This window comes from Chiloscyllium plagiosum, unplaced genomic scaffold, assembly GCF_004010195.1.
Source record: "Chiloscyllium plagiosum isolate BGI_BamShark_2017 unplaced genomic scaffold, ASM401019v2 scaf_10350, whole genome shotgun sequence".
Taxonomy (NCBI): domain Eukaryota; kingdom Metazoa; phylum Chordata; class Chondrichthyes; order Orectolobiformes; family Hemiscylliidae; genus Chiloscyllium; species Chiloscyllium plagiosum.
The window spans coordinates 15053-24338 of NW_025213462.1; the positions used below are offsets into that span (position 1 = coordinate 15053).

The following is a 9286-nucleotide window of genomic DNA, read 5'->3' on the forward strand; positions in this document are numbered from 1 at the left end:
CTTTTTCCACGTATGGAGTCAGCTATTACGAGGGGGCATAGCTTTAAATTAAGGGGGGGTAGATATAGGACTGATGTTAGGGGTAGGTTCTTCACTCAGCGAGTCGTAAGTTCATGGAATGCCCTGCCAGTAGCAGTGGTGGACTCTCCCTCTTTATGGGCATTTAAGCAGGCATTGGATAGGTATATGGAGGATAGTGGGTTAGTATAGGTTAGGTGGGCTTGGATCGGCGCAACATCGAGGGCCAAAGGGCCTGTACTGCGCTGTATTCTTCTATGTTTCTATCTCTGAAACCCCCTTCAGCCCCTGCACCCCCTCTCTATCTCTGTAACCTCGAACCTCTACACCCCTCCCGTTCTCTGAAACCTCGAGCCCCTACACTCCACTCCCTCCCATTTCTCTAACCTTTTCGGTTCATTGTCACAAAGCTGGTCCTTTTTTTTCAAAAAGCTGTTCCCTTTCTGACAGAAACAGTGTCCTCGATGTTTTTCCTGTTGTCGTTTATAAATTTCGGGCTTCGAAACAACTGATTTGAAACAGAGATGGAAAGGTTTACTGAGTTGCCTTTTTGTTTATATGTGAACGGATGAAACATTTGGAAAAAGCTTTCATGCCTTATGACTGAACTGTACAATGAAAGGGGAGTGGTAAGTCCAAAAGGTGAAGTCTTGTTTGAGTTAGTTCAGCAATGGAGCTGTGTGAAAACACGCTGGGAGACTCGCAGTCTCCTTCTCCCTTTCTAACTTTGACTAGAAGTCTTTGCTTCATGTTGACTTTGTGTTTAAGGGGGTTTGTTTTTTGGACTGTTGTATATTTCAGGAACAGCATAATAAAGTCGAGTTTGGAAAGAAACTGTTCTTTAAACGGTTCTTTATGTTTCATTCCGTAATTTTGTGAATACACTGTTATCTGTTTTAAACCTAATATGAGGAATGATGAGATGATTTCAGCAGTAGCTCAGCGTTTAATTTTGCTTCAAACACCATCAGAAAATGTAGAGATTACAATAATGCAACTGCAAATAAAGTAGTTTGAGTTAGAGACGAGAGAGAAGGAAACAGCCGCAGAAAACAACCCGTTTAAGTGAAGGTTAAAATCAGAAAAGAAAGAAAAAAACAACAAAGAGCTTAGACAGAAGAGAAAGAAAATGAGAGATACTTTGAACTTCAAAAACTGACGCTTCGAAAGGAAAATGCGCTTCAAAATATTGAGAAGAAGATTGAAGGCAACTCTAGTGAGGAAGAGAGTGGGGCTCAGCAAATCCATGGTGGCCGAAAATCTGATGGGAAACTGTTGATGTATGTTCAATCACTGCGTAAATTTGATGGGAAGGATGCCGAGACCTATGTTAACTTATTTGACAGAATGGCGTAACAATGCAGTGGATAGTGACCACGTGGGCTTTGTTCATCCAAACAATACATGTAGATGTTCATGAGGTCTTCGCATTGCGATCAGACGATGCATCTGCCGAGTTTGAGAAGTTGGAAAAGGCCTTTTAAAGTACGTATTAGCTTGCACCAGAAGCCGATAGACAACGTTTCAGGAATCTAAGTAATATCTCTGGACAAACCTATACTGAGTTTGAAAGGATGGAACAGACTAATTTCAAGAGATGGATTACAGCTTTAAAAATAGAGCAAACCTATGATGCCCTTGGAGAAGTAATTATTTTGGAGGAATTCCAAAAATCCTCTGCCTGAAAAGCGTGAACTCAAGTGGAAGAGCAGACAGTTAAAATAGCAGAGTTGTCCTGGAGCTAAGATTACGGACATGCAATATACCCAACCAATTTCATCTGCATCATCCTCCCTCCCTGTGCTGATACAAGTAAGAACAAGTATGACAAAAGTGCCTTGATTCTCAAAGGGTTTTACAGCATGAATATTGTTTAAAAAGCCACACCCAACCCCAGACTTGAAGAGTTCTCAACAAATGAAATGTTCACTGGTTTTATCTGCACAGATGCAGCCAGATTTGCAGAGTGTGTCCAACAGTCAGTCTGTGATTTTCCTAGATTTATTTCAAGCTCAGATGATGATAAATGTATCATTAAATCATTTTGGCTCATTGAACATATGTGGCAGCCCACGAGGATTAAACAAAACAGAAGCAGGAGTTGGCCATTCCGCCCAACAATGCCTGCTAAGTTGGATGGCTGATCATCCAACTCAGTCCCCTGTTCTACTTTTACAAATTCCGTTTCACCCCAAGAATTATATCTGTCTCCGTTCTGAAAGCTTTCAGTGCTATAGCCTCATCAATTTTCTGTGTCAGTGAATATCAAAGGCTCAGTGCTCACTGGGTGAAGAGATTTCTCCTCATCTCAATCCTAATTGATCCAGCCTGTATCCTTAGACTGTGATCTCTGCTTCTGGGCTGCCTGGTCATCAGGAACATCCTTCCTGTGTTTACACTGTCTGGTCAGGTTGGAATTTTGCAGGTTATGACATCCAACTTCATTCTTCTCAACAGCAGTGAATATCGTCCTAACCAATATAATCTCTCTTCATAACCATCCGTGCTATCCCAGGTATCAATCTGGTAAACCGTTGTGCTCCCTCAGTAGCCAGAGCATCCTTTCCCAGATAAAGGAAAACAACACTGCACATAATACTGCTCCACGGGGGTGGTCTCACCAATGCCCTGTACAACAACAGCAAGCCCTCCCTGCTCCTGTGCCTGAATCCTCTCGCTATGCAGGCGAACATACCGTTTGCCTTCTTCACCACCCGCTGCCCCTGTCTGTGACATTCACCGAATGGTGTACAAGGACAGTCAGCTCTGACTGAAACACCCTCCTGTTCCCTGTCAAGCTTCATTCAGTCAATAAACTGCCTTCCCAAAGGGGACACACATTTAACCACGTCTTCAGTCCCTGCTGCTCCTTCATGCTTACTTTCCCTGACTGGTGCACGCGGACACCTGGGTCTTTTTGTGCCTCACCATTTCTCAATCTCTCACCATTCTGTAAATAATCCACTTTCCTGTTCTTCCTCCCAAAGGGGACAAACTGATATTTACCTCCTCTCTACATCACCTGCCATGCATTTACCCACTCACACAACTTGTCCCAGTCAGACTGAAGCATCTTTGTCCGTTCCTCATAGCTCACCCTCCCACTCTGCGTTGTGGCACCTGCCAATTTGGAGGTTTTTACATCTAATTCCTTCCTCTTAAATCGTAAACATATATTGTGAATAGCTGGGGCCCAAGCACTGATACCCACTGGCTGCCATTCAGAAACAGACCCGTTCATTCCTACACTTTGTTTCCTGGCTGATAACCAGTTCTTTATCCGTGTCAGTACACTACACCAATTTCATCTGCTTTAATTTTCCTTTCTAAACTCTGACATGGTCCTCATTAGCCTTCTGAAAATCCATGTAAACCACATCCACTCGCTCCCCGACCAGTTCAATGTGAGAAATCCCAGGGTATTGCAGTAGTTTTTTGTCAAGCATGATTTCCCTTTTGTAAATCCATGCTGACATTGTCCAGTTCTCGCACTCTGTTCCAGTTGTTCTGCTATTATATCTTATATGATCGAGTCCAGTGTTTTTCCCACTTCTGATGTTATACTACCCGGTTTGTCATTATGTTCACTCCTTGCTTCAGCTTCTAAAGCAGTAGGATGCCATAGCTGTCCGCCAATCCATGGGAACTGTTTGAGAGTCGACAGTCTTGAAAGATGACCACAAATTCATCCAATACTTCTCGGACCACTTCCATATGTAATGCAGCACTGGAAAAGCACAGCATGTCAGGAAACATCCGGGAAATAGCAGAGTCGATATTTCTGGCAAAAGGCATGTGGAGATGGAAGGGACCTGAGAGATAAATAGAGGTTGGATCTGGGATGAAGGTGACAGGTGTGTGCAGGTTGGAGGTAATTCTGATCGGTGAGTGGCGATGGTGCAGCTGATAGGAGGGAAGGAAGATGAAGAGGTATGACTATATCAAGTGGGCGGTGCCGATTTGGAAAATTTGATCAAGGATTAGGAGTGGGCGAGGAGAGATTTGGAAACGACTGAAGTCACTGTTGATGCTGTGTGGCTGGAAAGTCCCAAGGCGCAAAGATGAGGTGTTCTTCCTCCAGTTCTTGGGTGGCTTTGATTTGGCGGTGGAAGAGGCCCAGAACTTGCATGTCCTTGGCAGAATGGGGGTGGGAGTTGAAATGTTCGGCGACATGGCGGTGAGGTTGTGTGGTGCATGTGTCCCAGAGATGTTCCGTGAAACGTTCCTCGAGATATAGAGGAGACCACATTGGGAGCAACTGACACAGTAGGTGAGGTGTTTGGATGTGCAGGAAAATCTGTGCCAATGTGAAAAGTTCTTTTGGTGTTTTGGATGTGAGGTGAGAGTAGAGATGTGGGTGCAGGTTTTACACCTCTTGCGACGACATGGGAAGGTGCCAGGAGTGGAGGGTGGATTGATGGGTAGCATGGACTTAACGACGGAGTCACGGAAGGGACAGTCTCTGCGGAACGCAGATAGGGATAGGGAGGGAAATATATGTTTGTTGATAGGGTCTGATTATAGGTGGTGGAAATGGCAGAGGATAATCCTCTGTAACCAGAGATTAGTGGGATGGAAGCTGGGGACCAGTGGGGTTCTATCCTTGCTGCAGTTGGAAGGATGAGTTTCAAGAGAGGAGGGAAATTGCGTCCTCTACCATGTGATCAACAATGCCCTCCAGCATATCACCTTCCCTTCCTGCATCTCTGCCCTTGAACCCCATCCACCCACCTCATGCATTGTGTCCAATGCTCTCGATGTGGAGTCCTCTATATCGGGGAGACAGGACGCTAACTCGCAGAGCATTTCAGGGAACATCTCTGGGATACACGCACCAAACAACCCCACCGCCATGTAGGCAACCACTTCAACTCCTCCTCCCACTCCCCCAAGGACATGTAAGTCCTGGGCCTCCTCCACCACCAAACCAAAGCCACCCGAGAACTGGAGGAAGAATACCTCATCTTCTGCCTTTGGGACCCTTCACCCACCCAGCATCAACATCGACTTCACTAGTTTCGAATTACTCACTTCTCCCCACCTCATCCCAGATCTAACCCTCCAACTCGGAACCGCCCTCTTGTCCGGTTTATCTTCCTTCCTACATATTTGCTCCACCCTCCCTACCGACCTATCACCTTCATCCCCCCCTGCATCCACCTATTGCCTTCCCACCTACCTTGCTTCCAGCCCCTCCCCTCACCCCACCCACCTATTAGTTTCCCAGCCCCACCCCTCAACATTCCTGATGATGGGCTCTTGCCCGAAACGTCGACTCTCCTGCTCCTCGGATGCTGTGTGACCTGATGTGCTTTTCCAACACCACCTTTTCAACTAGGCTGGAATTGTACTGAGCTTTGCTGGGACTGAGCCTGTACTGAACTATACTGGTCTAATGTTACTGAGATGGGGAAGTGAAAGGCATAGATACATTGGAAACACTGCACAGTCCCTTTCCCCAGAACTGCAAGTACCGGTGACTGTGAATCAGTTTTGTGAAGCTGTGTCTGAAATCTGGGGGGAAATGCACCTTTTGCCTTTGTTTGGAGGTGGGCTGTTTCATGGAAGGAATTAACCTGGGATCTGCTCTCTGGATGCTGGTTTAGTGCAGTTTTTGATTGTTACCTGTTTTTACTAAATGCGGTAAGAACTAGATTCATAACTTCAGAATGAAACTGGATGGGTTTCAAGAGATGCACTGGAAAACTTTGAAAAATGTTTGGGCTTCTTGCAGTGCTTGATGGGTGACAAGAGCTCACTGTGTAAAATATTGCTCTTCTTTAGGAGTTTGACTTCTGCCAGGAAATCTTTCTCTATTCTAAACAGAGCACCCTGACATTCCCTGAATTAACAAATTCCTGAAACCGTTCTCATCAATATGTTCTCTAACCTCCTCATGGATCGTGATGTCTTTCCTCATAACCGGGAAGGAATTAAAATTCCCCAGAATGGGCTGTAATCAGTATTTTATGCAATTATACAGCTGATTGTATGTATTTGACCTGTCCTACCTGTTTCATGTTTTGTTCGAACAAGTGAAGGAATTGAGTTTTGCTGAATTGGCCTTTGCAAAGGGTGTATTTGTGGGATGCTGTTACACTGGAAGAGTGTGAATAGCAGTTAAATCACACGTTATTTTGCGAATTCCCCTTTGTTTGCATTTGAAATGCAGTTTCAGGAAAGGCTTACAGCTCAGTCGTTTAACCAATCAAATCACATCTGGGACGCAGTACCTGACACTTGCTTTGTAATAAAATAAAAAGTAGAGTCCAGACTGACTCCTTGAAATGTTTTGAGGGGGTTTCATTTGGTTCATAACAAACGTTTTCAACTCGGCCTAACATTCTCTGAGAGGTGTACTCATCCTGTCAAATCTCCCTAATGCTGCATTCACTTTGTTGTTGTGTCATTTACTTTCAGTTCAATTATCAAACTCGAGAGTGTAGTGCTGGAAAAGTACAGCAGGTCAGGCAGCATCCGAGGAGCAGGAGAGTCGACGATTCAGGCCTAAGACATTCATGAGGTCTGAAACATCGATTTTCCTGCTCCTCGGATGCTGCCTGATCTGCTGTACTTTTCCAACACCACACTCTCGACTCTGCGCTCCAACATCTGCAGTCCTCACCTTCTCCTGCTCAGTCATGAAACAGCCTGATTAAAAAAGCATACAATAGGTCGAGAACTCTGAGACACTTTAACCTCTCACCTCGGGTTCAATTATCAACACTCTGTTCCCTGGAGTTGGAAACTAGATTCAGCTCCTGTTCAGCGTGGCACAGTCTCTCAGTGGTCAGCACCTGCTGCCTCACAGTGTTCGGGACCCGGGTTCGATTCCAGCCTCAGGTGACTGTGTGGAGTTCGCATGTTCTCCCCGTGTTTGTGTGGGTTTCCTCTGGGTCCTCCGCTTTCCTCCCACAATCCAAAGATGTGCAGCTTAGGTGAATCGGCCATGCTAAATTGCCCATCGTGTCCAGAGATGTGCAGGCGATTTGGATTAACCACCGGAAATCAGGATTACCGGGAAATACTGGGGGGAATTGGTCTGGGTGGGATCTTTTTCGGAGGGTCAGTGTGAACTGGGATGGACCAAATGACGTGCTCCCCCACCATAGAGATTCTGTGAAAATAAGCATTGAAGAAATGGCTTAGAAAATGGTGACCTAATCTGAGCTCAGTTTTTCTTGATCTGGCAAACAGACAATAATTTCTAAGTTGGATTGCTGGGACAGTGTCAGTTCACTGTTTGCTACACACACTGATATAACCTCACTGTCTCATCTTCGTACTTGTATCTGAAAGTGCTGCTAACTTCTGGGAGAAATATTTCAGGCCTGCGTGATTCCACCAGACCGCAGAAATGTTCAAAATCTAACAGGCGTTCGACAAATTAAAAGGAAGGTGAGTGGATAAAGGAGGGTGGAGGAGAAAATGGGACCATAAAACAACACTGGGGGAAACATTAATGCAGCACAGCTCACAATTCATCCGCATCCAAATAAACAGGTTCTCAATAAATCCCTTTTCGAGCAATGGCTACCCAAATGATAAGGAAAATTTGTAAATATGAGGAGCATGCAATTTGTAAATGCTCTCAACGGGCTGTGTCACAGGGTATTCATATCAGACAGGGAAAGGTTATTCTAAAAGTCACGGTTATCATTTGAATGTGATGAATTGAACGAAAACCACCCATGTGTTCCCGTCCTGGTCTGCTGCAGGCGCAGCGCATGCGCCCGCTGTTGGTCATGGCCCCGCCCCGCCCCTAGATCCTTTGTGACGTCACAAGGCGGAAGTGGCCCTGTCAGTTTCAAAGTGAATCTCCCGCCCTCTGGCCGACTCTTCATCCTGGGAGGGAGACAGAGATGGGAGGAGGGGAAATTGGTCACTTGTAGCAACTGGAGTGAATGCAGGGAGGGAGCTGCCTCCGCAAACTCAGGTATGTGTCTTAGTTACCCGGGTGAGGAGGGACTGAAGGATAGAGATTGGGAAGGGGGAGGGCTGGATATCTCCTGTTTTGATGTTTAAAATGCACCAGTAACTGCAACAGGTACAAGTACAGCACATGCAATATTCCTCATTGCAGCTACAAGCCGGCTTTGCATCCTCTGTTCTTCTCCATTACTCTTGTCTATTTCTTGCCTTATTCAGCCTTGTGCGTGAACAAAGTGTTAGCGTATATCCTCTTTCACCGCCAGCTGCTTCCTCGTTTGCGAAAGCAACGTTTCCTCACATTTTTCGCCGACACTGAGCCTTCTGACCTCCCTGATTGTGTTTTTTTTGTTTTTGCAGAAGCAGGAAACGGATGCTTATAACTGATTATACGAGCATATCTAGCTTAACCTACACCCCTCCCCTCACAGCACCTTATCTGTTTGTAACATCTACAATTGTTTGCAAGCACATTTCATGTATGCACATTTTAGCTAATACAAACGCAATGATATATTTCCTTCACATTGCTTTCATTCTTGTTAACTCCACTCTTGGCTGAAACAATTATACCCTGGCGTTAGTTCATTTACCTTGCAGAAGCAACACTGCTTTACCAATATCCCACAGGGGTGACCCTAATAATGTGGAGCATGGCGAGGGTAAGTAGACAAGATCTTTGATCTGGGATTGCTCATAGGTTTAGGGTGAGATTTAAAAGAAACCTAAGGGGCAACTCCTATACACAGAGGGTGGTGTGTGTAAAGAATGAGCTGCCAGAGGAAGTAGTGGCTCCTGGTACAATTACAACCTTTAAAAGATATCTGGATGGGTACATGTTGGGAAGCATTTAGAGGGACATGGACCAAGTGCTGGCAAATGGGACGAGATTGATTTAGGATATCTGGTCAGCATGGACTGAAGGGACTGTTTCTGTGATTCTGGCTTGCCACGAATGTTTTTTACGTCTGTTCAGTTTTTCCCTGATGTTGGTGTTAACGCCTTGGTGTCTTATTTTGCTCCCCACATCCTGGGGACATTAACCATTTCCTATCTGGTTGTTCTGATCTGGACTGCTGTCTGGATCGGATTTCTGGGATTGGTCAATAAACACACCTGGATGTGACTTTGTCAATCATACAAGCAATAGTTTATTCTTTGATATGGCCCGGACGGTAGACTCTGATCAGCCCAGAAGGATGAGATTAGATTAGATTCCCAACAATGTGGAAACAGGCCCTTTGGCCCAACCAGTCCACACCGATCCTCTGAAGAGTAGCCCACCCAGACCCATCTCCCTCTGACTAATGCACCTAACATTATGGGCAGTTTAGCATGG

General features: G+C 45.4%; 1 protein-coding gene across 1 annotated transcript in view; it reads left to right on the top strand.

Moving 5' to 3' along the window:
* Positions 1 to 7773: 7773 nt before the first annotated feature.
* LOC122547636 (gastrula zinc finger protein XlCGF9.1-like) overlaps positions 7774 to 9286 on the top strand; it is a gene marked incomplete at its 3' end in the record, with an annotated part of 7426 nt that continues 5913 nt past the window's right edge. The window contains exon 1 of the mRNA XM_043686239.1: positions 7774 to 7954. The remainder of the gene's footprint in view (positions 7955 to 9286) is intronic.